Source organism: Ranitomeya imitator, chromosome 1, assembly GCF_032444005.1.
Source record: "Ranitomeya imitator isolate aRanImi1 chromosome 1, aRanImi1.pri, whole genome shotgun sequence".
In the NCBI taxonomy this organism is placed as follows: Eukaryota; Metazoa; Chordata; class Amphibia; order Anura; family Dendrobatidae; genus Ranitomeya; species Ranitomeya imitator.
In genome coordinates this window covers 61843993-61851919 of record NC_091282.1, presented here as the reverse complement: position 1 = coordinate 61851919, position 7927 = coordinate 61843993, and the positions used below count along the sequence as shown (strand labels likewise).

At 43.4% G+C, this 7927-nt stretch overlaps 1 protein-coding gene across 1 annotated transcript in view; it reads left to right on the top strand.

The window, feature by feature from the left end:
• The first annotated feature begins 328 nt into the window (after positions 1–328).
• The window catches only part of PIK3C3 (phosphatidylinositol 3-kinase catalytic subunit type 3), a 257560-nt gene continuing 249961 nt past the window's right edge, over positions 329–7927 (top strand). Inside the window, exon 1 of the mRNA XM_069747182.1 lies at positions 329–347. The gene's annotated coding sequence lies outside the window, so the exon portion shown is untranslated. The remainder of the gene's footprint in view (positions 348–7927) is intronic.

Genomic DNA, 7927 nt, shown 5'->3' with positions numbered 1-7927 from the left:
AAAATAATAAGGAAAGTCCTTGTGTCTCAGGTTGTACTTTTGTTGTAATTCCTTAAAGGCGAGCCCAGACATTTCACCAAGAATCGATCCCAGCTGAAACAGTCCTCCCATCTTCTTACGATGACGTCTTGTTCTTGTCTTCAGGCTGCGGCTCCGGCGTACTTTGCCTGCCCTGTTGAGGGCAAAGTACTGCAGTGCGCAGGCGCCGGGCCTCTCTGACCTTAACAGGGCAGACAAAGTACACCGGAGCCGCAGCGTGAAGACAAGAAAAGGATGTCATCGTAAGAAGATGGGAGGCCCCGGACCGGACGCCCATCGGACCAGAACAGAACCGGGACCGCCCCCAGGTGAGTATAATCTAACCTCTTTTTCTCATCTTTCAGGATACATCGGGGGCTTATCTACAGCATTACAGAATACTGTAGATAAGCCCCTGATGCCGGTGGGCTTGATTCACCTTCGATTTTGGGGGTGACAGGTTCCCTTTAAAGGGTTATGATCAAGTTTTATCATGAGTAGTTCAGAGCAATGAAGTCTCCTTACTTCCTGGTTTCTAGAAGGGCGGATTCCTCCTTAACCCCTTTCTGCCATTAGACGTACTATTCCGTCCATGTGGGGTGGGCCCTACTTCCCAAGGACGGAATAGTACGTCATAGGCGATCGGCCGCGCTCACGGGGCGAGCGCGGCCGAGTGTCAGCTGCTTATCGCAGCTGACATCCGGCACTATGTGCCAGGAGCGGTCACGGACCGCCCCCGGCACATTAACCCCCGGCACACCGCGATCAAACATGATTGCGATGTGCCGGCGGTGCAGGGAAGCATCGCGCAGGGAGGGGGCTCCCTGAGACCCCTGCAGCAACGCGATGTGATCGCGTTGCTCCGGGGGTCTCCTACCTTCCTCGCTGCAGCAAGTCCCGGATCCAAGATGGCCGCGGATCCGGGTCCTGCAGGGAGGGAGGTGGCTTACCAAGTGCCTGCTCAGAGCAGGCACTTGGTAACGCTGCAGCGCTCTGAGACAGATCGGTGATCTGTCAGAGTGCTGTGCAAACTGGCAGATCACCGATCTGTATTGTTTCCCCCGGGACAAAGTAAAAAAGCTAAAAAATTTTTTACAAGTGTGTAAAAAAAAAAAAAAAAAAAATCCTAAATAATGAAAAAAAAAAATTATTATTCCCATAAATACATTTCTTTATCTAAATAAAAAAAAAACAATAAAAGTACACATATTTAGTATCGCCGCGTCCGTAACGACCCGACCTATAAAACTGTCCCACTAGTTAACCCCTTCAGTAAACACCGTAAGAAAAAAAAAAAAAAGACAAAAAACAACGCTTTATTATCATACCACCAAACAAAAAGTGGAATAACACGCGATCAAAAAGACAGATATAAATAAGCATGGTACCGCTGAAAGCGTCATCTTGTCCCGCAAAAAACGAGCCACCATACAGCAACATCAGCAAAAAAATAAAAAAGTTATAGTCCTCAGAATAAAGCAATGCAAAAATAATTATTTTTTCTATAAAATAGTTTTTATTGTATAAAAGCGCCAAAATATATAAAAAATGATATAAATGAGGTGTCACTGTAATCGTACTGACCCGAAGAATAAAACTGCTTTATCAATTTTACCAAACGCGGAACGGTATAAACGCCTCCCCCAAAAGAAATTCATGAATAGCTGGTTTTTGGTAATTCTGCCTCACAAAAATCGGAATAAAAAGCGATCAAAAAATGTTACGTGCCCGAAAATGTTACCAATAAAAACGTCAACTCGTCCCGCAAAAAACAAGACCTCACATGACTCTGTGGACCAAAATATGGAAAAATTATAGCTCTCAAAATGTGGTAACGCAAAAAATATTTTTTGCAATAAAAAGCGTCTTTCAGTGTGTGACGGCTGCCAATCATAAAAATCCGCTAAAAAACCCGCTATAAAAGTAAATCAAACCCCCCTTCATCACCTTCTTAGTTAGGGAAAAATAAAAAAATGTATTTATTTCCATTTTCCCATTAGGGTTAGGGCTAGGGTTATGGTTAGGGCTAGGGTTAAGGCTACAGTTTGGGTTGGGGCTAAAGTTACAGTTAGGGTTTGGATTACATTTGCAGTTGGGAATAGGGTTGGGATTAGGGTTAGGGGTGTGTCTGGGTTAGAGGTGTGGTTAGGGTTACCATTGGAATTAGGGTTAGGGGTGTGTTTGGATTAGGGTTTCAGTTATAATTGGGGGGTTTCCACTGTTTAGGCACATCAGGGGCTCTCCAAACGCGACATGGCGTCCGATCTCAATTCCAGCCAATTCTGTGTTGAAAAAGTAAAACAGTGCTCCTTCCCTTCTGAGCTCTCCCGTGTGCCCAAACAGGGGTTTACCCCAACATATGGGGTATCAGCGTACTCAGGACAAATTGGACAAATTTTGGGGTCCAATTTCTCCTGTTACCATTGGGAAAATACAAAACTGGGGGCTAAAAAATAATTTTTGTGGGAAAAAAAAGATTTTTTATTTTCACGGCTCTGCGTTATAAACTGTAGTGAAACACTTGGGGGCTCAAAGTTCTCACAACACATCTAGATAAGTTCGTGGGGGGTCTAGTTTCCAATATGGGGTCACTTGTGGGGGGTTTCTACTGTTTAGGTACATTAGGGGCTCTGCAAACGCAATGTGACGCCTGCAGACCATTCCATCTAAGTCTGCATTCCAAATGGCACTCCTTCCCTTCCGAGCCCTCCCATGCGCCCAAACGGTGGTTCCCCCCCCACATATGGGGCATCAGCGCACTCAGGACAAATTGGACAACAACTTTTGGGGTCCAATTTCTCCTGTTACCCTCGGGAAAATACAAAACTGGGGACTAAAAAATAATTTTTGTGGGAAAAAATTTTTGTTTTATTTTTACGGCTCTGCATTATAAACTTCTGTGAAGCTCTTGGTGGGTCAAAGTGCTCACCACACATCTAGATAAGTTCCTTAGGGGGTCTACTTTCCAAAATGGTGTCACTTGTGGGGGGTTTCAATGTTTAGGCACATCAGTGGCTCTCCAAACGCAACATGGCGTCCCATCTCAATTCCAGTCAATTTTGCACTAAAAAGTCAAATGGCGCTCCTTCACTTCCAAGCTCTGCCATGCGCCCAAACAGTGGTTTACCTCCACTTATGGGGTATCGGCGTACTCAGGACAAATTGTACAACAAGGTTTGGGGTCCATTTTCTCCTGTAACCCTTGGTAAAATAAAATAATTGGAGCTGAAGTAATTTTTTTGTGAAAAAAAGTTAAATGTTAATTTTTATTTAAACATTCCAAAAATTCCTCTGAAACACCTGAAGGGTTAATAAACTTCTTGAATATGGTTTTGAGAACCTTGAGGGGTGCAGTTTTTAGAATGGTGTCACACTTGGGTATTTTCTATCATATAGACCCCTCAAAATGACTTCAAATGAGATGTGGTCCCTAAAATAAAATGGTGTTGTAAAAATGAGAAATTGCTGGTCAACTTTTAACCCTCATAACTCCCTAACAAAAAAAAGTTTTGGTCCCAAAATTGTGCTGATGTAAAGTAGACATGTGGGAAATGTTACTTATTAAGTATTTAATTATTTTGTGTGACATATCTCTGTGATTTAATTGCATAAAAATTCAAAGTTGGAAAATTGCGAAATTTTCAAACTTTTCACCATATTTCCGTTTTTTTCACAAATAAACGCAGGTAATATCAAAGAAATTTTACCATTGTCATGAAGTACAATATGTCACGAGAAAACAATGTCAGATTCACTGGGATCCGTTGAAGCGTTCCAGAGTTATAACCTCATAAAGGGACAGTGGTCAGAATTGTAAAAATTGGCCCGGTCATTAACGTGCAAACCACCCTTGGGGGTAAAGGGGTTAAACTCTTCACCTTCAATTTTTCCTCCTTCCCAGAGCCATAACTGTTTTACGTTTCCATCAGTATAGTCATATGAGGGCTTGTTTTTTTGCAGGACGAGTTGGACTTTTGAATAACACCATTGAGTTCACCACATAGCGTACTGGAAAACGGTTAAAAAAATGAAAGGGAACCTGTCAGCAGTTTTGGCCGATATGAGATACGGCCACCGCCTTTCAGGGCTGATACACAACATTCTATAATGCTATATCGCTGCCCCCGATCCCACCTGTCAGAGAAGAAAAATCACTTTTTAATATACTCACCTGACTGAGGCGGACTGATCCGATGGGTGTCACTGGTCCTGATCCGGAGCCTCCCATCTTCTTACGATCCCCGTCCTCCTGCTTGCTTCATGTGGATGGCGCGTCTCCTCGGCACCACGCATCATCCACAGTCTCTTCGGCGTCGCGCTCCTGCGCAGGTGTACTTATCTGCGCTGTTGAGAGCAGAACAAAGTACTGCAGTGCGCAGGCGCTGGGGCTCAGTGACCTTTCCTGGCACCTGCGCACTGCAGCACTTTACTCTGCCCTCAATAGCGCAGATAAGTACGCCTGCCCAGGAGTGCGATGCCAGGGAGCCTGTGTGGATGACGCAAGGATGCATCATCCACGCAAAGCAAGCAGGATGACAGGGATCGTAAGAAGATGGGAGGCGCCGGACCAAGAAGACAGACGCCCATCGGACCGGACCGCCCAGCAGGTGAGTATAATAAAACATATTTTTCTTCTCTTACAGGTCGGGTTCGGGGCAGATATACAGCATTATAGGATGCTGTATATCAGCCCTGAAAGGTGATGGCCGTATCTTATATCGGCCAAACCTGGTGACACGTTCCCTTTAACCCCTTCATGACCCAGCCTATTTTGACCTTAAAGACCTTGCCGTTTTTTGCAATTCTGACCCTTTATGAGGTAATAACTCAGGAACGCTTTAATGGATCCTAGCGGTTCTGAGACTGTTTTTTTCGTGACATATTGGGCTTCATGTTAGTGGTAAATTTAGGTCAATAAATTCTACATTTATTTGTGATAAAAACGGAAATTTGGCGAAAATTTTGAAAATTTCGCAATTTTCACATTTGGAATTTTTATTCTGTTAAACTAGAGAGTTATGTGACACAAAATAGTTAATAAATAACATTTCCCACATGTCTACTTTATATCAGCACAATTTTGGAAACAAAAGTTTTTTTTGTTAGGAAGTTATAAGGGTTAAAATTTGACCAGCGATTTCTCATTTTTACAACGAAATTTACAAAACCATTTTTTTAGGGACCACCTCACATTTGAAGTCAGTTTGAGGGGTCTATATAGCTGAAAATACCCAAAAGTGACACCATTCTAAAAACTGCACCCCTCAAGGTACTCAAAACCACATTCAAGAAGTTTATTAACCCTTCAGGTGCTTCACAGCAGCAGAAGCAACATGGAAGGAAAAAATGAACATTTAACTTTTTAGTCACAAAAATTATCTTTTAGCAACAATTTTTTTATTTTCCCAATGGTAAAAGGAGAAACTGAACCACGAAAGTTGTTGTCGAATTTGTCCTGAGTACGCTGATACCTCATATGTGGGGGTAAACCACTGTTTGGGCGCACGGCAGGGCTTGGAAGGGAAGGAGCGCCATTTGACTTTTTGAATCAAAAATTGGCTCCACTCTTTAGCGGACACCATGTCACGTTTGGAGAGCCCCCGTGTGCCTAAAAATTGGAGCTCCCCCACAAGTGACCCCATTTTGGAAACTAGACGCCCCAAGGAACTTATCTAGATGCATAGTGAGCACTTTGAACCCCCAGGTGCTTCACAAATTGATCCGTAAAAATGAAAAAGTACTTTTTTTTCACAAAAAAATTCTTTTAGCCTCAATTTTTTCATTTTCACATGGGCAACAGGATAAAATGGATCCTAAAATGTGTTGGGCAATTTCTCCTGAGTACACCAATACCTCACATGTGGGGGTAAACCACTGTTTGGGCACATGGTAAGGCTCGGAAGGGAAGGAGCGCCATTTGACTTTTTGAATGAAAAATTATCTCCATCGTTAGCGGACACCATGTCGCGTTTCGAGAGACCCTGTGTGCCTAAACATTGGAGCTCCCCCACAAGTGACCCCATTTTGGAAACTAGACCCCCCAAGGAACTTATCTAAATGCATATTGAGCACTTTAAACCCCCAGGTGCTTCACAGAAGTTTATAACGCAGAGCCATGAAAATAAAAAATAATTTTTCTTTCCTCAAAAATGATTTTTAGCCTGGAATTTCCTATTTTGCCAAGGGTAATAGGAGAAATTGAACCCCAAATGTTGTTGTCCAGTTTGTCCTGAGTACGCTGATACCCCATATGTGGGGGTAAACCACTGTTTAGGCGCACGGTAGGGCTCGGAAGGGAAGGCACGCCATTTGGCTTTTTAAATGGAAAATTAGCTCCAATCATTAGCGGACACCATGTCACGTTTGGAGAGCCCCTGTGTGCCTAAACATTGGAGATCCCCCAGAATTGACCCCATTTTGGAAACTAGACCCCCAAAGGAACTAATCTAGATGTGTGGTGAGGACTTTGAACCCCCAAGTGCTTCACAGAAGTTTATAACGCAGAGCCATGAAAATAAAAAAATATATATATTTTCTCAAAAATGATCTTTTAGCCTGCAATTTTTTATTTTCCCAAGGGTAACAGGAGAAATTTGACCCCAAAAGTTGTTGTCCAGTTTCTCCTGAGTACGCTGATACCCCATATGTGGGGGTAAACCACTTTTTGGGCACATGCCGGGGCTCGCAAGTGAAGTAGTGACGTTTTGAAATGCAGACTTTGATGTAATGCTCTGCGGGCGTCACGTTGCGTTTGCAGAGCCCCTGATGTGGCTTAACAGTAGAAACCCCCCACAAGTGACCCCATTTTGGAAACTAGACCCCGAAAGGAACTTATCTAGATGTGTGGTGAGCACTTTGAACCCCCAAGTGCTTCACAGAAGTTTATAATGCAGAGCCGTGAAAATAAAAAATACGTTTTCTTTCCTCAAAAATAATTATTTAACCCAGAATTTTTTAATTTTCCCAAGGGTAACAGGAGAAATTTGACCCCAATATTTGTTGTCCAGTTTCTCCTGAGTACGGTGATACCCCATATGTGGGGGTAAACCACTGTTTGGGCACATGCCGGGGCTCGGAATTGAAGTAGTGACGTTTTGAAATGCAGACTTTGATGGAATGCTCTGTGGGCGTCACGTTGCGTTTGCAGAGCCCCTGATGTGCCTAAACAGTAGAAACCCCCCACAAGTGACCCCATTTTAGAAACTAGACCCCGAAAGGAACTTATCTAGATGTGTGGTGAGCACTTTGAACCCCCAAGTGCTTCATAGAAGTTTATAATGCAGAACCGTGAAAATAATAAATACGTTTTCTTTCCTCAAAAATAATTATTTAGCCCAGAATTTTTTATTTTCCCAGGGGTTACAGGAGAAATTGGACCCCAGAAGTTGTTGTCCAGTTTCTCCTGAGTACGCTGATACCCCATGTGTGGGGGTAAACCACTGTTTGGGCACACGTCGGGGCTCAGAAGGGAAGTAGTGACTTTTGAAATGCAGACTTTGATGGAATGGTCTGCGGGCGTCACGTTGCGTTTGCAGAGCCCCTGGTGTGCCTAAACAGTAGAAACTCCCCACAAGTGACCCCATTTTAGAAACTAGACCCCCCAAGGAACTTATCTAGATATGTGGGGAGCACTTTGAACCCCCAAGTGCTTCACAGACGTTTACAACGCAGAGCCGTGAAAATAAAAATCATTTTTCTTTCCTCAAAAATGATGTTTTAGCAAGCATTTTTTTAGATTCACAAGGGTAACAGGAGAAATTGGGCCCCAGTAATTGTTGCGCAGTTTATCCTGAGTATGCTGGTACCCCATATGTGGGGGTAAACCACTGTTTGGGTGCACGTCGGGGCTCGGAATTGAGGGAGCACCATTTGACTTTTTGAATACGAGATTGGCTGGAATCAATGGTGG